Raw genomic sequence first — 25,960 nt, forward strand, 5'->3', positions numbered from 1 at the left:
CAGCTTTTAAGATACTCAGTAGCTAAATCGCTTGCCCAGACCATTAGCTCATGTCGAAAATCTGACTTTTGCCTTCAAGTGTAATGGATTCTATCCATAGAGTATTTAAGTATTAAAACCAAAAGCTGATATTACAACAGAGAGTATCAGAAATGTAATATGAGAGACTGGAAATGAGACTCTTGTAGAAATAAGATTATTCTTGTCTAGGAACACAGTCCACAAGTTCTTTAACATCCTTTCCAACATGAGACAGCAAAATGTGTTTGAAGAAATAAAGAACAGCTCAGGAATAACCCAGGAGCAGATGTTGAATCCACAGTGAGCAAAGATTTTAACCGATTCTGCTGAAAATAATAGAAAGTTGAATGGTACATAACAGGGAAGGGAGAAAAAACATACCAGAAGGAAACTCAGGAAAGCCCAAAGAAAGCGTTTGCAAGCTCACTTGCCTTTGCTGTGTAAATAAAATTATGATTATCAGGGTAGCCTCTAAAGACCGTGCTGTTGGCTGAAACATTGAAAAACTTAGCTTCTGGGTCCTTTCAAGGCTCTGGGCAGGACCTTTCCTCCCCTCTGCACAGCAAAGCTGATTTGCAGGCTTATCAGAAAGTCCCGAGGAAGCAATGTAAAGCTGCCAGGAGAGGCTCGGCCGGGAGACTTCCCCCAACACCCGCAGCTGCATGCAGCAGTGTCCAGCAGAAACGCTCACTGCTGACACCAGGCAGCCCCGCTGACAGCTCTCCAGGCAGCCCCAGAAGCTGTTACTGGAATGTCTCTGCCTTCAGAATGAGTTGCTGAGCAGGTATCAAGCAGAAGTAGGTTGATTGTTTATTCAAAAGGCCTAGCACTGCACTGCACGCTGCTGCGTGTGGGCATTCATCAGAGCAGCCTGCCCCTGAGCCGGGCACATCCCAAAACACCGATGAGCACAGCTGGGCCAGCTGCTCCGTCCCATGGCCACCAAAGGACCCAGAGTCACTCCTCTCACTCCCAGTGACCCAAAGCACTGGGACACGATCACGATGCAAAAAGAATCTGCCACCACCCTTGCTGGTGATCTGATGATCTCTCTGGGCTGTGGGATCCCTACAAGCACCCTGAGTCCCCACACGGGTTTTAGCCTCTTGCTTTGTACTGGGTTTACATGGCAAGGCCTTGGTAGCAGAGTCTTACAGGGGTGGCATCTGTGAGCAGAGCTCGCAGAGCTCACAGAGCCCCATGTCAGAGCAGGGTCAGCCCCAAAAGGGACCTGCTGCTGGCCAGAGCCGAGCCAGGGAGCGATGCTGGCTGGGCCTCTGGGAGAGCAGATTTAAGAAAGGGGAAAAAAAAAAAACAGCTCCATCTGGTATCACAGGTGTGAAGGCCGGAAACCTTCCTTTCTTGTCCCTTGTAAATAATTTAATGAATAGCCAATGCCATTTCAATGCTCAAGGACCTGATGAATTGGCACCAGCAGGGACCCCACCAGCAAACCAGTTTGTGGTTGCAAAAAGGCTGAGAGGTGGAATGAAAACACAGCCCTGGTCTGCAAACACTCGTAACAACCTGGGTGCTATCAAGGTAATCTTTAAAATGCCAGGACAATTATCCCTCACACTGCCCAGCTTCGCTGCCTTCTTTTATAATGACCCCAGCTACAGCTTCTTTTCCACTGAACCTGCTAATCTCAAACATCGCCGGAGGGGAAGGCATCTGTTAATTAGTGACAACTCACGCATGCAGCTGACCTCTCCTCCTTTGGAGCAGACAATGCTCCTCTTTCCATTTCCCTCACAGCAGGCATAAATCCCATGCCCACAGCTGGCAGTGCTTCGCAATGCAGCAGTGCAGGTTTTGCTACAGTTACAGACATTTTAGCACTGGCCTTTACCTTCCTGCTCAGCTATATTAGCTGAGTAACCTTTAAAGAAAGGCAAAGTCATTTAAAGTGCTATTAAGCAAGGCAGGTGCTCGGAGCTTACCTCTGCCAGGCCGCAGCAGATGTGGGGCTCTGTCGAGCACTGCAAACAAGAAAAGGTCATGAGCCGCTCAGAAATGATCCTCAAGGTCTCAGTTTGTGTTAAAAAGAGTATATCCTTAGCTCAAGTACAGACATATCAAACAAAGGGTAATACGAGCTTATCAGCCGGAGAGCTGTCAACGTTACTTAACTTCTGAGTTAGTTTGGAAGCTTCAAATTATAGTCATCACGGGTAATCTTTAAATTAAACTGGGGAGCACTTTCTGACTGCTGACTTACAATTTCTTCAAAAATAGGAAATACTGATACGTTGAACAGGTACCCTGAGGATCTGCACACAGAGGTTACCACGGGCTTTGGTTGGTCCTGCCACTGAGACCCTGCTCACACGAGGGAGGCCGGTGCTGAGCTGCTCGGGGCATATCCTGCGGCAATGCCATGCTGCTGAGCAAAACCAGCTGCGGGCAGGACTGGGTGGCCAAATTCCCAAGCCTCCCTCCACCCTATCTGAAGAGTCCTGGCAGTCAGGGGAAGTCCCTGTGACTGGAAAAAGGGAAACGTCGCTCCCACCTTTAAAAAGTGTGGAAAGGAGGACCCAGGAGCTACAGACCAGTGAGCCTCACCTCTGTGCCTGGGAGGGTCATGGAACAGATCCTCCTGGAAGCAATGTCAAGGCACATGCAGGACAAGGAGGTGATCCGAGACAGCCAGCATGGCTTCACCAAGGGCAAATCGTGCCTGAGCAACCTGGTGGCCTTCTGTGATGGGGTAACTGCATCAGTTGACAAGGGAAGACCAACAAATGTCATCTACCTGGACTTCTGTAAGGCCTTTGACGTGGTCCCACACGACATCCTGATCTCCAAATTGGAGAGAGGTGAATTCAAAGGGTGAACCATTCAGTGGATAAGGAATTGGCTTGAAGGTTGCACCCAGGGAGCAGTGGTCAATGGCTCTGTGTCCAGGTGGAGGCTGGTGATGAGTGGTGACCCTCGGGGGAGGGACAAAAAGATGGGGAGTGACTCTGCTCAATCAGATGATGACAGGACAAGAGGGAATGGTTTTAAACCAAAAGAGATTTAGATTGGATGTTAGGAGAAAACTCTCCCTCAGAGAGTGGTGAGGCACTGGCACAGGTTGCCCAGAGAGGCTGTGGCTGCCCAATCCCTGGAGGTGTTCACAACCAGGTTAGATGAGGCCCTGGGCAACCTGATCTAGTGGATGGTGTCCCTGCCCATGGCAGGGTGGTTGGAACTGGATGATCTTCACGGTCCCTTCCAACCCCAGCCATTCTGTGAGTTCATGAATGAAGTCGAGCTCTGGGGGAAGAGGGCCCAGCAAGCAGTACACACAGCAAAGGCTGTAAATCTTCACGATTTTTAGCTATCAGCAATATAAATAAGTTGTTTAGACTCACCAAGAGAAAAGAAGCCATTTTTCAAGCATGGCAAGACCTCAGCAGAAAGGATCAGAGGGTGGTGGTGGGTCCCAGAGAATGCGGCCAGCAGCCCAGGTCTTCGATGCACCGAATTCATGCAAATACAAGCCGGAGCAGAACACGTCAGCTGGATGGTGTCCTACAGTTACAGCAGCCAAAGGCAAACCGAAGTCCTGCTGCTTCCCACGTGTCAGGAAAAGGCAGCAACAACAGAAAACCAGAGCACTTTTTTGTCACGTAGATCAACAGCAGTTTATCTTACTGTGCCTCCAAGATTTTGCAGCTTTATTTTGGCTTTGGCATTCTTATGCCAGAGAACAAACAATCTGACACCCACGGGCAGCAAGGTCACTGGCTGAAGACCACTTCTACAGCATGACCAAAACATCACCTTAACCCCATGAGAGCAGGTTTGGGCTTCAATTTAAAAGTGAACTTTTTCAGGTGGCCCCCTTCAAAGCTTCCATTTTTCACACCAACTCTGGCGTTTCCTCTTTAAAACACTTTACTGAGATCAAAGTGCTTCTGCTGATTATCTTTCAGAAACAGCAGGCAGAAGACAGGTCCCTGTTTTTCTGGGTTCTGAGCAAATCTGGATCAGAAACACAACCTGGGTCTAAGGGTCAGCTCTGAGAGGCATTTACAGCAGCAGATGTTAGCCTCCAGGGTTTGTGAGTGCCGCTGTGCCAGCGCTCAGGATGGCTCCCGTGAGCACCAAAGGGGCTGAATGAGCACTCCGGCTCCATCCTGCCATGAAGGAAATTCAGTTTGGTTCCTGACATGATCTTGGTGCAGTTCGACAACGCATAATTGAAGGCCTGTGTCAGAAGGAAGCAGCCAGTAGCTGCTGGCTGGTCCCACCATGGTTCCTGCTGTGCCTGGGGGCTGTGGGGCTTGCGGACCCCCGGCTGGGCAGCCCAGCTGCAGCCACAGTGTGCAGGGGCAGGCGTGCTGCACCACCAGCCTACGGGGCTGTGAGTGCTGGTCAGGTCCATGGGGTCAGAAACCCATGGCTTGATAGTTTGATCATCAGCACTTCAGAAACCATCCGTGTGTTCTCTCATGATTCAAACCTGCTTGCTTCCCAGCGACACTCAGCACGGACCTGGTTAACTCCAGCCCCACCAGGAGCTGCGTTTCCTACTGGGGCAGAGCTAACGGCACCCTGAGACGGGCTGTGCCTGCTGCTCTGAGCCAGCAATACACCGCCAGAACTTGTTGTACAGAGCAGATCCTCACAGCTCGTTTTTGTTGCAATTGTTTTTAGCCTAGCCTTTTGATCAGCACCAACCGTTCCTTCTGTACTGCTCTGGATTTCTCTCTCACTGTAATGGCCGTTGGGGCTCTTTCTGTGAAGTCTATGGCAGAATGTTTAAAATAACCCCTCCCTCTTTCTACCTGCACCAAAGGCTTGGGAAGTTGAGTGCTTTCAGCTTTAAAAACAACAGCCAGCTGCGACACAGCATTTCCAGGAGCAGCCCTGGAAGAGAGTGTTTTATTTACCTGCAAAATCCAAAGCATTTCAGGTTTGCAGCTGGCATCCTAATTTCCTGAGAGAAACAATCACTTCATTTCTTTTTTTTTTTTTTTTCACGGTGGGCTATAAATATTTAACACATGACATCCAATGCTATGAAGTTATCTGTTGTTCTTAAATGAAAATAGAAATAAATATCTGTGTCATGGAAAAAAAAAAAAAAAAAAAAAAAAAAAAAAAAAAAAACAATAATAATAAAATGAAACACGGTCTGTACTACGACAGCTCTGTAACAGCTGCGTGGAGCACAGCCTGGCTCCGTGTACGAGCAGCGCCGCACGCAGCGCTCGGCTCCTCGCACGGGGGCCGCGCCTCCAGCCCCCGGCACACGGAGTCGCAGCGGCCCCCCCCGGCCCCGCAGCCCGGCCCGACACCCGCTGGGGGTCTCGGCGCCTCGGCTTGCGCTTGGGGGCCCTCTGCTGGGGGCCCGGCTCGGCCCGGGAGGGGACAGGAGCGCCTCGCACCGACGGCTCTGCCCCGGGGGTGCTGAGCGTGGTCCCGGTCCCGGTCCTGCTGCGGCCCCATCGGGGAAGGCGGCCGAGGTGGCAGGGCCGGCACAGCCTCCCCGTGTGCTGCCCGGCGGGGCCGACACAGAAATACGGGGTAGGGAGAAAAAAGTAAATGCCATTCCCTGCCGTTTGACGGGGAGGGCTTTTTCAAGTATTACCATGTTTTTGTTCAGATTAACTTATCTGTTTTTGCACAGAAACCCAAAGGGCTGGAGGGAAGCGAGAAGGAAGTGAAATAAATAAATAAACAAGTAAACAAATAAATAAACGGGAGATGATTAAGTTTTTAAACTCGGATTTTACCAAGAGCAAAAACAAAAGGATATTTTAAATGTTGTTTTGCGTCAACAGCTCGACTAAAGTAGAGAACGCATTTTAAATCTGTATTTTTTGAGCGGCTGCAGCAGCAGAGGAGACAACTCACTGGCGAACGCTGGGCACAGCAGGGGAGCTCAGCCCTTGCTGCACAGCCACCCCAGCCAATGTGTGGTGCAGGGTTTTGGCAGTGGCAGCTTGGGTTTGGCAGAGCACTCAGTGAGGGCTTTTATGCACACCCAGAGGCACGGTGTGTACACACGGCATCCCTATACATACCCACACATATGTAGGTTGGAGGGCTTGTAGGAAAATACTGCAATTAATAATGTACTAATGCGTTAAATACCTTGATGGATCAACCAGCGATAGCAGATGCATCGTCTTTACAGACAGTGATGATTCTGCTGTCAAAAATCATATTAAATTGATCTAACAATATTTTTACTACATGACTTTCCTACTATACATCAATGGGCTGTTGGGCAATACATTGAATCTGTTCAGTATCTGTGCCCACGGATTTGAAGGCAATAAACATAATGAAGTCTGAAGTGAGATACACAAAGTCGTTCTACAATATATGCATAAAGCTAGCATAGCTTTGATTTAAATCCCTATCGTTGATTTCAGTTAATCGCTGACTTCATCTGCTTGGTACTTGATATGCCCCAAACCCGTTTCCAGCTGACAGTATGCTTGCTCTTCTCATTTACCAGTTTCCTTATGTTAATAACATTAACTTTGCATCTTCTTTCCCAGGCAGTCAGAGGAAAGTGCTTAGTCTGCCAGCGGGCTGGAAAATCACCCTGCAGTAGCCTGAGTGAGGAGTGCATCCTATCTTCAGGTGAGATTTCAAGTGATCAAAAATCCACATCACCTTACGATGTGGATTTCGTATGGTCATCACCATAATACAATGGCTTCATTTGCTCAGTGTTGTTGCTCATTGTCTTTCTGCTCCAGACTTGCCTGGCTGCTGCTCCCAGGCAAGCACCTTGGTGTACCTTTGCCTGATAAATTTAAGAGCCCTTCTGTTATCAGAAATCTTCTCCTTTACAAGTACTTAAGTAGAGGTGAAATAGTTATTTTATTGAGTAAACTAAACAGATTGAGCTTGTTTAGTTTTCCACTGTAAGGCAAGTCTGCTGGACCTCCAATCACTCATGCCACTCTTAACCTGAAAACTTTTAAAGTGCACCAGCACTCTCAGAAGGATACACACTTTTCACAAGTGTCTACAAGAACAGTAACCACAGCAGCTGTACACCACACTGCCCCCATGACCAGGAGCTTGAGTATTGCACTGGCCCCAAAAACACGTGTTCCGAGCTTTCATCCCACAGGTACCATGCAGCCCTGGTGCGCCTGCCTCCTGTGTGTGCAGGGACCCCTCGAGATGCAGACCGGGACTGGAACAGGTCACGGGGCAGGCACATGCACAGAGCTCGCTTTCACTGCACGTACGTGTGAAACCCATGCAAGGGCCCTGTGAAAATGGATGCAGGGAAGCGTAACAGCATGAGTATCAGTGATGGAAGCTGTTGAGAGAGTTGCATGTGTAGTGTTGTGAATAATTATAGGCAAATTTTCCTGGCTGTCTCTTTCCATTTAGCAGCTCTCATGCCAGAAGAAAACAGACTAATCTGTGGAGCCAGTGGGTTTGCTGGTATTTGTGGGTTATGATTCTGCAAGGATGTGAGCAGATTACAAATTTCTCGGCTGAGGACAAGTTTTTGATTTCTGTTGCTCAGCTCCTGCAGTTGCACATCCGTTGTTATATGGAACAAGGCTGACAGGAGGTGCTGCTGCTGGGGTTGTGGCTGAGTGCACCCGTCCGCCACTGCTGCAGCTCGTGGGGCTGTTGCAAGACCCCTGGATGGGGTCTTCTGTCCCCACACCCAGCCCCACTCCGGAAAGTGGCAGGGGCAGGGACGCCCCCTTCCTCTGTCTGCCCACCCAAAGGACACTGCGGGGGCCTCCAGCCATCAGGACCCAGCCTGGCAGTGCCCGGCTGCAGAGTGCCAGCCCGGGATGAGGAGTGGCTGCATAAGGGGGTCCTGAGCACCGTGCATCGCCTGGGGGAACCCCTTGTGTCCTTGGCACCAGGAGTGCCCCTGGGAGTCCTTCTGCCTTTGTTCCTGCCAGGCCTAGTGTTTCCCATTTGTAAGAATATAAGATATAGAAATTCCAGCAGTAATGACTTCTTCGTGAGGATCAAAACCCTGAAGATTTTAAAAACCCCTCATGGTCTAACAAATGCTATATAATTGGATTTTTTTTTCTTTTTCTAACTATGTTTAGAAAAGCTTATAAGTGTCTATGAGATGCAGTTTGTAGCTTAAGAAGAAGGATGATGTAGGGGTGTCAAAGCTATATTGCTAGCAGCTGGTATCAAATTAAGATATAGATTTGCAAACCTTCCAGCACAGAAGTGGTCCCACTGGGGAAGCCAGCGGCAGGATCCTGCAAGATTATGTGCCAAGAGAAAGTGTTCTCATAAATTGTGGGGGTGCTCGGGGCTCTCAGCACATTGCTGTGCTCAGCCTTAAAATGTATTGGACTGCTGAGTGTATCCCTAATGTAAGCATTTGGCAGTAGAGTATGAGTGCTGCAGATGTTGGTTTATGTCTAAGGATTAGGGAAGCAGCATTGCCTACCAGCTCCATTTAGAGGTTTGTTGTTTTTTGTTTTTTTTTGCTGTCTGAAGCTTTGGTTTTCACATCTCCGAGCTATTTGCAGTAGCCACCACAAACAGGTGCGGGCTGCAGTGCGGGGCTCCTGCCAGCTCCTCAGTCCCCATTTCAGAGCTCACACAGGCATCGGGAGGCAGCAGCGCTGAGACTCAGCTCCTGCTTACCCAGGGCACTGGAGAGGACATCGTGTGAGCACCTTCACCCACCCGGCCTCTTCTTCTGCAGTTCGTCCTGGTCAGAGGGGAAAGGGAGATGCTGGGCGCACAGTCAGCAAGATCCTGTACTGGCTGTGGGTGCATGCTGGGGGTGCTGGGGAGTTTGCTTTCCAAGGTTTTACAGCTTTCTCTTTTTTAAAGGGAAGCTTTGTGCTAAGGCCTTCACGCAGAGAGCACAGCCAGCATCGGAGAAGCCTCTGCCCGTGCTGTGTTTTGAGCCACCCTGTCCATAGCTCGTTTTGCACATTGGGTTTCAGCTGCGGGCAGAGCGATGGGGAAGGCGACAGAGAGGCGAAGGGAGAGCCCCCGCAGCCCCCGTCCCTCCAGTGACACCCCGAGTCACCCCTCCAGCACCATTGCTCCTGCTGCAGGGGGCTCGCCGTGTGCCCTCGTGCACCTGTGAGACGCAGTCCAGATGTTGTGACCACCTCCGCAGCTCTCTGGTGGGGCTCCAGCTCTGCCGCCATGAGCTCTGTGTGTGCAGCAGTGTGACATGTGTGTGTGAAGCAGTGGGACACGTGAAGCAGAGATGACAGCACACACCTCACTATAGATTAGCGCGCACACGCATGCACCACACACACAAAACAGTAGTTTGCTGTTTTATGCATGGATTAAGCAGATACTTGTGGATATTAGCACATCTGCTATTCAAGTGTCAGCATAGGAATAGTTTCACAATCCCAACTCAACTGAAATTAAATGAAAGGAAATACAAAGGATTTGTAAAGCCCAATAACAGAGAAGTGGAAGCAGCAGAGAAGAACAGATGAAGATAACTTTTTTATATGTATATAATGGGATTATATTATCTTCTATCCTGAAATATCCAGAACCCATTTCATTTTCTCTTATTGCTTGCCATACTAATCATGAGTCACTGAGGCTGATGGAGAGCTTGCATGCTCCTACAACACGAGGGTCGCTCTGAGGGGTAGCGTGAGGAACAGGCCGGCAGCAGGGAGCTCAGCCTGTAGGGCAGAGCACAGGAGAATGATTGCGTGATAGCACTGGTGGCAGGGTAAACAAAAGCGATGCAACTGTGTGGATTAAATTATAGGGGGATTCTGTGATTCTGTGACTTTCTATGCCTTGGAGGAACACGCTATTTTTAGTCTATCAAACAACAGGGTTTGGTCATGGATTCACATGTGGTACAATGCATTGGCACAAGGTAGCTGTTTCCTGCTTCACGCCTCTGTAATCAACACCCAGTTTGGGAACTGCTGTCACAACCTGGGCACGGCAGCCATGCCGTGCTGGAGGCACCTTTTGGGGCCGTGACACCCGCTGTGCAGCCTGCAGCCCCCCGGCACAGCTCCTCCAGCCTGCGGTGGGAGCAGTCCTGTAGTGTCTTGTAGAGGGACCGTGCCAGGAGACTGGCTCCGTCACATCTTGGTGGGTAGTTTAGAGCATGGGTTTAAGGGGGAAAAGGAGAGGAGATGACAATCAGCCTGCTGCTCCCTGCCAGGCCCTCCTCCTGCAGACGGTCATGCCAGCCACCCGGCACAGGGACACCCCTCATGGCACAGGGACAGCGGCCTTCAGCTGGCTTTCAGAGACAAAGCTTGCTGCCAAACCTTCTTCATTTTCTCCCCTCAGCGGAAACCCTCAGAACAACAAAGCACAGAAAGAGGCTTGTCTGCAGAGTTTCGGTGAGGGGTCAGTCAGGCTGAGTAGCTCCAGAAACCTCTCAAATGGACTCGGGAGGTGGCCTCGCTGCATCTCAGAGAAACTCCGTAAGACAGGAGGAAGCAGGGAAAAAATGCAGGGCTTGATCAGCGGCCCGAGAAGCTGGAAGAGCAGGTAGGAAAAGCACATTGTCTCCGAAAGCCATGGGAGGGGAGAAAGACAGGGGATGATGCAGTAGCCATGCTATTTTGCCAGGGAAGCCCTTTGAGGTGGGTAAACCCAGTTTTGGCGTGGGTGTGCTCATCACCCAGACCCAGAGGGGATCCGTCCCCTACAGCAGCTGGGTCGAGGAGCAGCCAGATGAGTGCCCTCTCAGTGTCATGGTGCTGGAGAGGCTGGGGAAGGCTTTGCAGGGCTTGTGCTGGGGGCACAAACTCTTTGTGGCTGCATCTGACTGCCAGGCGCAGTGTCGCATCGAAGGGTGCCGGTAAGGTACAGTAATGCCACCCACCCCACACTCCACCATGAATACAGGTTTACCAAAAGTGTCCCTGTGAACTCCCATCCCTAGGCAGGTGGTTGGCCCTGGGGCACTGCCAGGGCTGTGCTACAAGTGTGTGGATGCAGGAGTCATGTTCTGCCACACACCCTGCGTCAGCTGAACTTCAGCAGAGCTGCTGGCTCTGAGCTGTTGGTGCTTCTTTGTGCAACACACATTTATGTCTGCAGGCAAAGAAAAGGAGCCCATTCTCTGTTCCATGATGTGTTATGAGCCTTAATCATCTACTGCCATAATTGCTCAAGATTCTTCCTGATGCATTTATGTACTCCACCTGATTAGCAGTCATATAACAGCAAGCAATTTGCCACAATATTCTGAGAGCGCTTAATTTTCTCTTTGATGAAAGAGTTGTAAATGTAGGCACCTGTGCTCAACAGTTCATCTGATTAGTTACTTCATTATTGTCATGCTTTCCATTATTATTTGATATTTGCAAACAGCACTATTAGAATTATCCAATGCCTAGTGCCCACCAAAGAAAGCACAGGTGCTTTTCTCATAACTGCCTGGTAATGAATTTTCAATAGATCCTTCTCATGCCAAGGTTTTATTTTAGATGAGATGCTTTAATGATCAGCTGTCTTTTGGAATGGACTCCTCTTTGGTGGACAAAGCAGAACACAGAGGTGAAAACACTGCAGTAAGGTAACCTCACGGAGATATACAAGGCTAAATACTTTGATGAATGCCTACAAGTCATTACATAATTACCTATACACCATGAATAACTATGTTTTTTTGTTTGTTTTTGTTTGTTTTGTTTTCCTAAGATACATTGAATCCAAACTTGTTTTTCATGCGGAGAAGTCCATCAGGAAGAGTGTGAGTGAGCTAACAGACAGGCATGTTCGTACACCAGGTACTGTCCGAAGTCAGGAATATTTAGATCCCATCTTTCCTGTTCAGATCCCCACCTGACCAGCATTTTTCATAAGAGGAGAGGTAGGAAGAACAAAGCTACATTTTACTTGCAAGCCTGAAGAATCTGCTGAGCAATCAATACAAATCTTAGAGAGCACCATTAGCTGTTTATAGGTCAATTTAAGGTTGTTGATTTTGACTTATAAACCTGAGTAATTCCAGCTACTCAAGAGACCCACATATCTTCACATCACTCTGCCACCAGCTTGGAAACTATTTTTTCTGTCGTAGCAGTTGGCTCAGGGATACTGGTAAAAGGAGAATGCTCCCAGGCTACCCAGTCTGTTCTGGTGTGCTCAGACGCTGACCAGTGTACGGTATCACACACAACATGACCAGTCGAGGGGTTTCATCTCTCCTAACACTGACTGTGTCAAAACCATGCAGGGATAGAGAGTCCCCATGTAACCAGACACATGGCACTCACAAACTGCAGCACACACATAAAATATGCCAGATAGCTGGGCTGTAATGTCAGTCAGACACAGTTTAGACTAGGCAATTGCAAATTAGATGAGATTAATCCGATCCTTTGCATGAAAGCTTGTTCTAGGACCAGGAAAAATGGCTTACAGCAAAACTATTTCTGTTTTCCTCATTCATGAGAAGTAGAAGTTAAACTTTGATACGAGGTTATTCACGTGAGACATCCCCTGCTACCTTTTTTTCTAATTCTGGTCTTAAATATTTCAGTCCTGTTCTCCTGCCACATTTTTAGCATCCATCTATTCCTCCAATTTGTATGTAGAAAAGAGGTCCTCAAAAGCTGAAAACAATATTTTTCTATGCTTGTTCAGAGTTTGAGAAGTACCAAGGATGATTTAACTTCTCCTGCAGTGCCATTTACAATGACAAGGCTGAGGACTATGCTCATAAGTTGTTCAGAAGTTCCCCAGCCACAAATTTCCTACCACAGCTGTATACAGATATCTCCCATGCTCTAGCCTCAGACAACTCCTAAGGATCAAGTCCAGTCAACTCAAGGGCATATATTGGCACAAGTCATTGTGCTAGTTTCTAGAGCATCCTCTCTGGGTAAAGTATGAGGGCTATGAAACTTGACTAGCACAACATCATCTGTTCCTTTTTCTGCAGCACTGACCTCCTTCCCTGATTATCTGGAAGACTTTATTTTCAAAAGGCATCTTATTCACCACTTGGCACACCAGGAATGTTGTGCTGCACTGCTGGCTCTTAGAAAGTGCTACAAGGCCATGGCAGAAAATATTGAGGAACATTCCCAAACTCCTTCAGGCTTGGAGCTTTCAGAAAAGCTCTAAAATCCATCTCCATGGAGGTACTTCTCTATTTGGCCACTCGTGAAGGCCTCCGGTGCTGGGTATGGTGGTTCACATGGTCCTGATTGCTGTCTGCCATTTAACAGCAGAGCCCAATTCCTCTCCCTGCTGTGCTCCTCAGAGAATGCAGAATTTGCAAAATGAACTGGGAAAAGATGGAATCTAAAATTTGTCAGGCACTGAATCATGCACTAATAGGTTGATTTATCATCCATTTCTACCCCTAGCATCACCCATGAGCCATTTCCATGTTATGCAATGGACTGTGATGAAGTGATGCCTGAGCTGGAAGAGCAGAGGCCAGCGGTGCAGGCGAGGCGCTGCAGTGCTGTGAAGGCTCCGCACAGTGCCCGGGCCAAGCCCACTCAGCACTAACCCTGCTGCATGGTCAGAGCTGTCTTCAGTCTTGTGTCCCAGAACACCAGAGTTGCATGGAAGTCTTGTTGGTGTAACTAAACATTTACCTGGAAATTAAAAGGAATATTTTGATTCTATGCTGATGAATGCATACATTCATCATACAATGAAGTGGCGCTACCTACCAACAGAGGTGCCTCCTATCAATGATATTTGTAAAATGCTCAAATGATGCAGCTTGTACATATTCCCTTTTCAAAAATTGTTATACTAGGTTTCAAGAGGTGAAGCCACTATTTTTATTTTTAAAGGAATGTATGAAAGCTGTTTCTTTAGTTATCAACACTGCTATAAATTCGTATCAAATTTGTCAATTACACTTACTAATGCCTTGTTCCCTGTGGAGGATGCTCTGTACTGGCTGCATCTCTGACTCTACTGTCTATTTTCAACTGTTTAGCCTTTTGCCATCTTTTATTGACAGAAGAACACAAAGATATTTTAAATGTCTCTATTCATATTGACTAAAACTTCAAGCTGAGTTATTTCAAAGGCTTGAACAGTTCAGGGAACATATAAAATTCATTCAGATGTCTTACTTGCTTTTCTATTAAAGGAATTCTGCAAAAGGAGGGAAAAAAATAAACAAAAAACAAACAAAACCAACAACCACGGCACCGCAACCAGAATAGTTGCTGGTTACAGGCATTCAAGATAGGTCTCAAGGGTTTGATATTTAGGTTCTATGGAGAAAAATAAAATACAACCAAAGCACAGGAATATAAACCTTTTTTTCCGTTATGCTTTGATTCAGAGCTTATAAAACTTTGTGTGAACTTATAACACTGCAGAAGAGTTTTCTTGGCTCTATTCCACAACGCCTTTGCATGGAAGGATGTTTTTAGAAGGAAGCTCATAAAGCAAAATAAACCCAAGTGAGGAAGTTTCAATCACCTGAATTACAGGATTTTCCAAGCTAATTTCATAATTTCAAATGTGAAAGTTAAATTGAACATATTTATAGCACTCAATCTTACTATATCTTTTAATTTGTAATATGAATAGAAGTCTTTTTTCAATGGTATAATATATGTATACAGAGATCCTAGCCCTTGTGATGGTTATCTGTCACTCTACAAACATCTAGAGGCTGAGATCAGAACAAAATCCTCAGACTTGTGGGGTTACAGCACTGCTGAATGCAGTGGAACAAGGTCCTGGACAAGCCATGGATCTCCCATGTCCAGAAATACTCACAATACAAATGGGTAAGGCCTGGAGCAACTTGACTTAGGTCTGAAGTTCATGGTGCTTTGAGGAAAAGGTTGGACCAAGAATGTCCAGAGGTCTCTCCCAGCCAAAATTATTCATGGTTCCTGTGGTGGTCATCCCACCCTGAGCTGGAGTCCAGTTCTTACACCCTGGAGGTTAAAAGGCAGCAGGTGAAGACTCCCAAGGACCAACACACCCAGTGGCACAGTGAATGCACACCAACACACCTACCCCTACGCAGCCCAGGACGGACCCACGATGTGCCATGCCTCTATGCTCCCAGGTGAGGATCAGTGACAGAAGAGCTAACTTGTATTGTGGCCAAGCAGGGATATATTTGTCACAAGTTTAGGACTAAAACCTATTCGGTCTTTTTTCCTGCTCCATGCAGAGCCTGCTGCTATCAGGGGCTGAGAGCTGAGTGAGAGCTTCTCTGAGACACCGAAGTCCCCAGGGCTCAGAGATGCTATTACAGCCTCATTGCATGCTCAAGTAAAGCATCACGTTGCTTACTAGAAATGGATGTGAAAAAATGCTTGAGGGTCATAAGGGGGGAAAAGTGCCTCTTGAACAAGGATAAAAAAGCTATTAAAAAGTTCTTTGTTAAAATTTGTTATTAACTATTTTTTTTTTTTTTTTTTTTGGTCATTTGAAAAACTCAATATATCAAATACATCACTTACCTTCAGCTGGGATGTCTAGTTTGAGGTGAGTTCTCCTCTCTATACACAAGTTTCTTTTTCTTTTGCTATTCATCTGAAATCTGTCTTCAAGAAGGGCAAGCATTATCAGATGTTGTGCACTTAAGCTATTTCTTTAATAACTAGGGGAAACTGTTGTTTTTCCCCACATCCACTTGTGCCATTTTTCCCAGGACAAATGATAAAGGTGGCGAGGATAGTACATGTGGATTTAGGGAAGCAGGGCAGTTTCTCCATCTTTAGGCAGCCTTTAGGAGGGGCTGGTAGGGCACATGCTGCACATGGTCCACCTGGGCCATCTGAGCAGTTGCCTTGCAGCAGATCACACCAGTTCACCATGATTTCCCACTGAAAAATCCACATTGGCTCTTTATTGTCTTCCATATACACCACAAACTCATTATTAATCATTTGCCCTGGTACATTTTCCGGTACTTCATTTAGGCTTCCAGCTCTATAATTGTCTGGGGTTGTCATCACTTGCCCTTGAAGGACAGGAGTCCCGGCCGGCAGCCTCCTGCTCTCTCAGGTGTATTCATTGCTCACTGGTAATCACCACCAATCCAGAGGTTTTCTGGGGTAATTTAGCAAGTATTCTAGGGTGGATTTCATTCAGCTCTGATAGCTTGAAAACATCTAATTTATCTAAATATACTTTAATCTTTTCTTTCCCTGTTATCCCCTTGTTAAAATTAATTGCAGTAATTGTCTGGGCACAATTAACCTTTTTTTGAAGGCTGAAACAACAAGGCATTGAATGGTTTAGCCTTCATTTGCTTCCCTCTCTGCTCAGTACCAGGGCTACACATTCCTTTGTCTTCCTTTTATTTCTGATGCACGTACAGTTGCCTTTCTTTTTGCTTTTTATGTTCCTCACCAGTTTTATGCCTTATGCTTTTTGATTTTATCCATACAGACGAGAGTTTATTCCTTGCTATTCATCCTTAGCCAAGTGTCTTTATTTCTGTTTTTTTGGAGGATTCTTTTTATTTCTTCACATCCTCGGAGAGCTGAGGCACAGCCTCGGGAGTGCCTGCCGTTCCAGTGCAACAGGAGGCTGTTGTCGTGCCCGTGGAGCAGCTTTGCGCAGTAACAGCCTGTGCTGCAGCAGTTCGTGGTGCCTTTGAGCATCCTCCCAGGAGACCCGCACTGCTGCCTCCCGGAGTTTACTGAAGCCGGCCTTTTTGAACTCCGTTATTATTATTCTGTTGCTCTCCTTCCTCCTTTCTTTAGAATAACAAATTCCATCATTTTATATTTTTTATGGTCATTATCACTCAAATTACTTTCTGCCTTCAGTTTCTCCACCAGCCTTTCTTTCAGTAAATATCAAATCTAAAATAGCTGTCTGTGCCCTTTCATAATGCTTTTCCAATAGGCCCTCGGGCAATTTTTCTTAACTGAGAAAAGTCAACACGCATCCTCGGAGCTGCATGCAGACGTGGGGGATGACCCACGTAATCGGGACTCCAGCGGAGACAGCGTTCTCGGCCGCGGGGGCTGCCCTGGCACCACGGGCAGGGGGCACAGAGCAATGCGTCCCCCCAAATCCGCCCAGCAGCTCCCATGGCAGAGCAGCACAAGCAGCTGTTCTCACAGATTTTTGGGTCTGAGCATTCTCTAGTACCTCTTCAATTAATTCCTATTCCAGGCTCTTGTGATAAAGTATTTATATCGCATATAAGCTCATCATTACCCACACTAAACCAAACTGGTTTTGTCCTCTCAGAGCATGCTCTGTGGGTACAGCTTCAGCTTTAGCAATCAGGAGTGATCTGCAGTTGTGGTTGGCATTCACCCCATGAATTGGAAATCAGCCTCTTGGCCAATTTAGTTCAGAATTTTTCACCAACTTTAATTACTTTGTACTGTACATTGCCTATCTCGGTTCCCAGATGGGACAGGCTAACACCCAATACTTCTACTTTTGCATAGATACATTTATTGATTCTGTTAAAATGTTTTAATAAAAATCTTCATCTGAGTCATTCACAGAGGATGGATGTCTCCTGATGTTTGGTTTGTTCTAAAGTAAGAAAAACTCCAGTATGTTCTTAAACACATGGTTGAGGTGGAGACTCAAATATTTGAAGCTTGATTCAGTAAAATAAAACATGAAAGATACAGACCCTTCCATTTTTTTCCCCTATTCAGGGGATTTAATTAATTTATATTGCCTTCATCTAATCTCCTTCCATTATACTGATACCCTGCAAAACAGATTGAAAAGTTCAGTCCTTGGTGAGAACTTTTAATTTTAGTGAAAGCTTATGCCAGTGTTTTCCAATATTAAGCATGAAGCATGTCTGGATCCATTTTCATATCACACTGCTCTGTGTTGTACAGTGAGCCTGTTCATAAAATCTCCCAATGGAAACAGTTCTGACAATTTTCAGTCACTGTTTGCTGGTGAGGCTAAGGCACTTTTTCTCCCAGCCAGTTGAGTCTTGGTTGAATCCTCACCACACTGCTGGAGAACCGAGAGCACGGAAAGCAAGTCACTCATATGCTTCCCCCTCACAGCCATGCCAGTCTAAGACCCTTATTAAAAACAGCATCTGGCTGTACCACTTTTCACTCGTTGTCTTCAGCAAGGGACGTGTTCTGTGGCAGCTGCTCATGCCAGCAAGCATGCAGGAGACGTTTCAGGGTGGATGAGCAATGTGAAGGTTGCACGGTGCTCACTGAGCTCAGGCGAGAGGCTCTTGGTGTCACCTCCTTGCAGAGCATGTCCCACCCCGAGGCAAGGGGACTCTGCTCCTGTCCCACCCCTCCTGCCAGAGGAAGGTTTGGGAAGGAGCAGGCTCTGGCAGCCAGGAGCAGAGCACCACCAACTGCCCCCGGAGCAGCTCCTGCCTCCAGAGGCACAGCATCAGGTTTTTTCAGTGCGCTGCGGGGTTTGGTGAGGGCTTCCCACCACCTGCCTGCACGTGCCCTCCTGCCAGCCAGTGCTGAGGGAATCCCAGCATCTCAGCTGCTTTCTACCACCAAAAGTGTTTTAAGACCTATCCCTACGGGGCTCAAATAAAGTGAAACAAGAATAAGACTCATTTCACTCCTGCATAAATGCTGCCTGACACAAAATCTTTACAACACAACTTGGGAACATCAAACAAATCATGGTATCCTCCTACCAAGTGATTAACTTCTCCAGCACTGAGCCAGTCCACCAGCAGCCTTTCCTAATCATAAATCATCTCCATTCTCTGGAAATCAAGGTGCCTGCCAGAAATAGCACTTTCTCCCGGGGCTCTGCCAGGTGATGCTAATGGCATCGATCACGTCTCGGTTTCAGGCGCATCTGACTAATACAGGCTTGTCTGCCTGTGATTGCTCATCTTCTCCTGTACCGGCTCCATCAGCACCCTGCAGAGCTCTTCAGCTCTCCAGCTAACTGGCCTTCCTACTGCCAGAAATCAGCAACACACCCTGCAAAACTAATAAATACGTAAATCGCATCGGTACAACAGCAGTGTCCGTGTCCATAGCCTCTCCTTTGGGGTCAGTTCTTTCTTTCCTTAACAAATCAAGGAAGCCTCCTGTGCCCAGAAGAATAACCATAATAATTACTATGAATTAATTTTCCAGGTCATAAGCCAGGGATTTGATAAGAGTCTGCTGCCTGACCACACAACAGTTTAATATGCCATAGGAAGGGATGCTGTGCACTTATTTAGAGGGGATTAGTTTGTATGTCTGGCTTGGACTGATTCATCTCAACAGGTGAATGATCTCTGCAGAGTTCTGCCAGGAGAAACAGCCTCAAAAGCTCCTGCTTTAACTGGTAAACATTAAACTCAACCTAACCCCTCAACCCCAAAAGAAAAAAAGAAAAGAAAGGGAAAAAATGAAATATTTTGAGAGTCTGTAAAAGCAGTCTTGAATTGCAGTCTGTTTTCTGACAAATTCATTTGTCTGCTCTCAGCCCATTTGGACTTAGTGTACCCAGGGAACAGCCAGTACTGTTTCCAGAAGGGAAAGCAGCTCTCTTTTACCCTCCTCACTCAGAATGTTTGCATAGGAAGGCTGGTTGATATCTTACAGTTGGCTGATACAACTTAATAATACCAAAATGGATGGTTTTTTTTTGTTGTTGTTGTTGGTTTTTTTTTTTGTTGTTTGTTTGTTTGTTTGTTGTGTTTTTTTTGTTGTTTTTTTTTTTTTCTGTTGCATTTCTAATAAAGGTCCTTATTAATTAGCGCTACCAAGTGATCTATTTCAGTTTCATCAAACAATACTGAATCTGCCTATGTAGTGAAAATGGGCTCTGTTCTTTTTTTTTCCTTTTTTCTTTCTTTTTTTCTTTTGGTTAGATTACTATTTAAAAATCTATTTTTATTAACGGTAATATTTAACAGAGAATAGTTAGCAGTATATTTAACAATGAAACCAAAACATGTTGATAGAACCAGGCACAACCCTTAATTTTTCACACAGCAATTGCCCAGCCAAAGCACTTCCCTGATAAATTCTGACATGAGGGAATGTATTATACACTGCACAATTACTATTTATGGAAAAAAGAATTAATGAGAATAGAATAAGTATATTATGCTATATTTCTTCTTCTGCCCCAAATGCTTAATTTGTATCATATTATTGAGTCTTTGAAAATATGACTCAGTGCTAGTACCAACCATTATTTCAAGCTAATGTAAACTCCTCTGCAACTTGAGGTACGTGAACTTTGCCTATTTGTAAAGCAGGTTTTCTCTCCCGCGGATGCACAGATTGCAGGGCCAGGAGGGACCATCTGAACCATCTGCTCCAGGCTCCAGCACAACACGGGCCACCGAGCCTCGTGCCACGAGCTCTGCTCTAAACTCACTTCTCCTGGATGAGCTGGCACGCAGCTCTCTAAAGCCTTTCCCTTCACATTTCAAACTTCTCATGACAAACAGCTTCCCCATCTTGCAGTAATCTCATTTTTAAACTTTTTTTTTTCCCCTCCCTCCCCTCGCTAAAGAACAGCCATGGATGTCAAAAACAAGCCCTATCTCCAGTAATAATGTGAAATAAAAGATGGAGCACTGTTGGGAAGTAATGTTATGTGTAAGATAATAATTTTTTTGACTCTGAAAAGGCAAATGTGATCTGAAGCAGACTCTTGGGACTCGTACCACTGCATGTTGATTTGGATGCACTTCCAAAAAAGTTAACTTTTATTTAAGAGCAACGGGTTTTCTGCGAGTCACCCAGCTTGTCCTTTGGGTTAAACAAATTCCACAGAAGCTTTTTCCAACCTATTTCACATCATAAAATCACAGAATCTTTAAGGTTGGAAAAGCCCTTCAGGATCATCTGGTCCAACCACCCCCCTACCACCAATATCACCACTAAACCATGTCCCCAAGCACCACGTCCAACCTTTCCTTGAACACCCCCAGGGACGGTGACTCCACCACCTCCCTGGGCAACCCATTCCAATGCCTGACTGCTCTTTCTGAGCAGAAATGTCTACTCATTTCGAACCTGAAACTCCCCTGGCACATCTTGAGGCCATTCCCTCTAATCCTATCACTAGTTACCTGTGAGAAGAGGCCAACCCCCAGCTCCCCACACTTTCCTTTCATGTAGTCGTAGACAGCAATGAGGTCTCCCCTGAGCCTTCTCTTCTCCAGCCCAAACCCCCCCAGGTCCCTCAGCCGCTCCTCACAGACTTGTGTCCCAGGCCCCTCACCAGCTTCGTAGCCCTGCTCTGGACATGCTCCAGGGCCTCGATGTCCTTCTGGTAGTGAGGGGCCCAAAGCTGAACCCAGCACTCGAGGTGTGGCGTGGATGTGCTCCTACAGCAACAGTCAAAGCAAAACAGTGATGCCAAGGAAGGTGACCCAAGACTCAGCATCAGGCTACTTGCAACGAATTCACAATCAGAAGGAATAGCTGTGGGTGAACAAAATGGGACAAAGAAATTTAATTATCTGAGCTGCACAACAAGTCCTCGGTAGAGATGAGAACTTAATGCAAGCTCATCAGTCATCATTCAATTCCTTAATTTCTAAAATCCTCCTTCTTTATCATGAAAAATGTGCTTGTTGTTCCTCCCATCTAATTGCCTTCTAATTTTTGATCCCTTAAAAATAACACTACCATTGTCTGCAGTTTTTCTACTAAAGAAAACAAACATGTCAGTACTTCCTAAAAATTAACATCAGAGAATTTCACACAACTTGAAAATAAACCAATTTTCTTTACAATTTTTTTTTGCCTTTTGTTGAGTATAATTATATATGTATATGTACATATTGTACGTACATGTGTATACACATATCCACATATACATATATACAATATGCATATATATACACACATATAATGTATAGATCATGTATAATTATCTTAAATGAGAGGCAGAAAGATGAAAACCCAAGGCGGCCTTCTACGTTGAGGTGCCTGCGTTATGAGCATTGACAACGTCACTTATCCTAGAGCTAAAACTTCTCTTCCACAGAGCCCTGTTGTCCAGCATTTTTCTTCAGAATTTTGCATGGCAAGTGGAAAAAAGAAATTAACTGAAGTGTACTCATGTGAGTCTACTCTTGCTGGAAAGTGGTACCCAAAGGAGAAAACACAGTGGTGTAGAGCTATCTTTGTAGAACAAAATCGTTAACAGCAAAATAATCACTATTTGCTTAGCTTCAAGTAACAAGGGAGCTTTGTTGCTGTTCTCATTAATACCCTATTAACACAACTGGCTGTTTCGCCATGTGGAAACAGCGTGAAGGCGACAGAGGAAACCTGAGTCAGGCCGTGACCCCGCATGGGGAGATGGCTGGGGGTGCCCTGGGGGGTCCCCTGGGGCCCCGCTTTTGTGCAGCCACCCCCGTGCACCTCTCACTCCTCTGATCCAACAGAGAGAGCAGCTGGTGATCTGCAAAAGCTTGTTGTGCTTAGAAAGCAGCCAAGTTCTGCCTTCATCCTTCCTCTCCACCCTGAAAAAAGAAGTGTCTGAAATCTGATTGAGATGAGAGCCTTTTTCCCCTTTAACTTCTGCAAGATATTTCCTCTCTGCCCGCCCGGGAGCTGCACCTGCGTTCCAGGGGATGCCAGCTTCAATCAGGACCCAGCAAAAAGCTGCGCTGTAAACACGCTGCCGTCCAACCCACAGGCATCACAGGAATTATGCTAATACACTTGGTCCGTATTTCACTACTGCCAATGCCTCCAAATGGCTTGTGTGAAGCAAAACACTTCAAAACACTCTAAATACTTGGCTCATCTGGTTTTCACCCTGTGTTGCTAGAAACTTCTCCTGAAGTATTACCTGAAGGGAGCACAAAGAAGAACGAATTAGTGAATGTCTCCAGGTCTGGGAAAGCAATGTAGGCAGTTCCTAGGGGTCTGCTCAGAGACCTTCCCAGTCCCAAGGCACAGAGAGGAGGCCGAGGCTGAGACACTTGATTTGGGATTGGCATAAAAATGGGGGGTGGAGGGAATCAGTTTTGCAGCACATCATGGGAAGGAGGTTATATAAATGAGCCAGATCGCTTCTCCCAGGCAAGCAAGCTAACATGCTGGGTGAGAGGCTGGCTGGCACATCCAGCTCAATTTAACACCAGAAGGCTGGGCACTAACAAGGCCAACACAGCTTAAATTCAAACTCAGCAAACCATAAGTAAGTTGAAACACTGCAGCCAAGAGTGAACAGAAGCCCATGGGTTTGCTCCCCCTTTCCCTCATTGCCTGCAAACTGGGGGAACCGCCACTCATGCCAGCAAGAAAAAACACAACATCCTTTGTGGGACTACCAGGCTGGTGGGGACATGGGCACCAGCTGTCAGCCTGCTGCAGGACAGAGCCTCTCTCTGTCATTGTGGCCCTGCACGAGCACAGCCCCGCCACGTGGGCAGAGGGACACCTGCGAGAGTGAGCACTGCACCAGCAGCCAGCAGCACGGTGCAAGACGCTGCTGCCAGGGGAGACGCCTGCAATCTTCTGGCACCCTCGGAGCAACACCTGAAGACCAAAGACCAGTCATTGAACAAAAATAACACGTTAGCAGCATCAAAGCTGGAAGACAAATGATATCTTGTTAAAAGGAATGCTTTCCCAGTTTTCCAAAAATTTTAAGTGGATAAATTTTTCACTTGATAATAGTCAATTATTTTCTGTTTCTTCACAGACAAGACATATTTTGAATATGTTTTTAATTTCTTGAATACGATAAAGATCAAATAAGTTTTTTTGTTTGTTTGTTTGTTTTTAAGCTCAGGTGATACTACAAGAAAGCAGGATGAGTAAAGAGATCAGTGTTACAAGAGCTAGTGAAATAATATACCTATATACACATACATACGTTCACATGCACATTTAAATTTTGAGAAGAGTGCAAGAGGCCAAAAAATGTGTCAGTGTTCAGAGTGGCAGATCTGAGTAGAAATAAGTTTGTTTGTCAGAAGTAAATCCCAGATAGAAAACTGAAAAGCAGAAATAAGATTCAGCTAGGTGAAGTAAGGGCGAGGTTGCAAATGAGCCTACAAACCTGGCTTTACGGAAAATATATAGCTTGACAAAAAAAGGGATTTTATTATTTCATGGCACTGAGGAAGGGTGCCTGGGTATGTCAGATGTATCCAGACTCTGACAAGGCATTTGGCTTTGTGGAAATGGGGCCCTGAAATACCCCTTAAAGGGGTGATCCTCTGGACGCCGCCTGCCCTTTTCCACCCCACCCCAGGGCTGCACCGCGGGCACCGATGTTGGGCACGGGGCCTAAGGACATCCCTTGGCGTGTGTGGGGCAGCTGCAGAGCTGCACAGTCTGACTTTCCCAGCATTAAAAAGCCTTCGACAAATTAGAGGGCAGAAAAGAGCTACAAAAATAATTTGACTATTAGAGAAAGTTCTTTACCCAGAGAGACTTAAAGAGTTTAATCTGTTTAGTTCATCAGAAAGACGATTAGGAGAAGCCTTGATTACAGCGTCTAAGTACTTTCACAGGGAGAAAACAACAGGTATTAAAGGTCTCTCTAATCTAACTGAGGCAGGCATAACAAGAAGCTATGGGCAGGAGCTGCAGCCGGCAAATTCCAGGGGGAAAGAAGTCTGCTGTGATTAAACAAGGGGAAACAAACAGAAAGGAAAACAGCAAATTCACCATTTCTCTTCTTTAGAAAAAAACTCCGTATAAAATACAGAACATCCAGGATTCATTCCCTCTGAGACAGCCAGAAAAAGCGCATCTGCAGAGTTACAAAACTGCCTGGCTGCTCTTTGGTGGGGGTGCTGCTGTCCCTGCAGACCCCCAGGCAGGAGCCTGCAGAGGTCCCTGCTGCCAGCAAGCCCCCCGCCGTGGGACCAGGCTGTCCCCTTGCTACCTCCCTGCCTGCTGCTTGCCGAGACACCCGTGTCCCTGCCTGCCTCTGGCCAGGAGCTCCCCGAGGCGCTGCTCAGCCCTGCTGTGGCTGTGGCCGTGCCCAGGGCAGTTGGGAACGTGCCAGCCAGCGAGCCTGGGAGCACATCCCCTTACAAACTGCTGTGAGAGAGGCAACCACAGCTTGCTCTTTGCAGCCTCTGATGGAATGTGTGACAAACAGCAAACCCACAAACAGCAAACTCACAAACAGCAAATTTTCCAATGCATTCATAAATGATCTTTCCAGTGGTATTGCCACTCTGTATTTCCAGAGGCCTGAAGATTTTGCACTCTGGAGGACGGAACACGAAGAGGATGGAATTCACCTGAGCCATCACAAAACCTGATGCTGATAACATCAGCCTCACCTCCAGCAGCTGATGTCTGGAACAGACTGCTCTCTGCAGCAGTGAGCAGTGGCGAACTAAGAGCTTCTTTATGGGCACGGTGAAATTCTTGCAGCACCCAGAGCTAAGGAGTAAACTATTCAGCAATGACATTTGAAATTTGTTTTCTTCCAATTGGAAAATTTTCTGCGAAAAGTAGGATTATTTTTTTTCCCCGAAAGATCAGTACATGATGCCCTAGAAGCTACCTTGGCTCCTTTTCTCTTACAGCCACTGCAGCAAGGAAGTAACATGATTTAAATTATTTCCACAGCTCCAGCTTGCAGGCAGAGGCAGCCCAGACTCACACCCTTGGCTCTCCTCTCTCAGGCCATCCTGTGTCAGAGACCCAGGGGTGAGCAGCATCCTGCCTGGCCCGCAGCCCGGCTACCTCCTGCCCACCCTGTGCCCTGGGCAGCTGGGCTTAGCATAAACCCACCCCTCATCCCACCCTAGCTGACTGAGCCCTTTTTCTCTAATTGTAATTTAGCAGCTTTACAGTTCACTGGTTGAACACAGTACCTGGAGCACTAATTCAGCCTTTCACTGGCAGAGAACTGAACAGCACGGCCCCTTCCAGGGCAGGTGCTTTGAAAACAGAAATAACCAGTGGGCTACAGCATCCCACAACCAAAGTCATGTCAGGGAGGGTCCCAGCAGTACAGCAGCCCAGGGAACTTGCTGTGATACCAACGAGGCGTGCTTTGCTACCTGCAGGAAGCCTGGGAGCATGCTCACCAGCCATGCAGCACTGTCCTGGCTGCTGAGGAAGTGCATGAAAGTGTCTGCAGCTGGCCTAGGATT

The sequence above is a fragment of the Aythya fuligula genome, chromosome 5, assembly GCF_009819795.1.
Source record: "Aythya fuligula isolate bAytFul2 chromosome 5, bAytFul2.pri, whole genome shotgun sequence".
In the NCBI taxonomy this organism is placed as follows: domain Eukaryota; kingdom Metazoa; phylum Chordata; class Aves; order Anseriformes; family Anatidae; genus Aythya; species Aythya fuligula.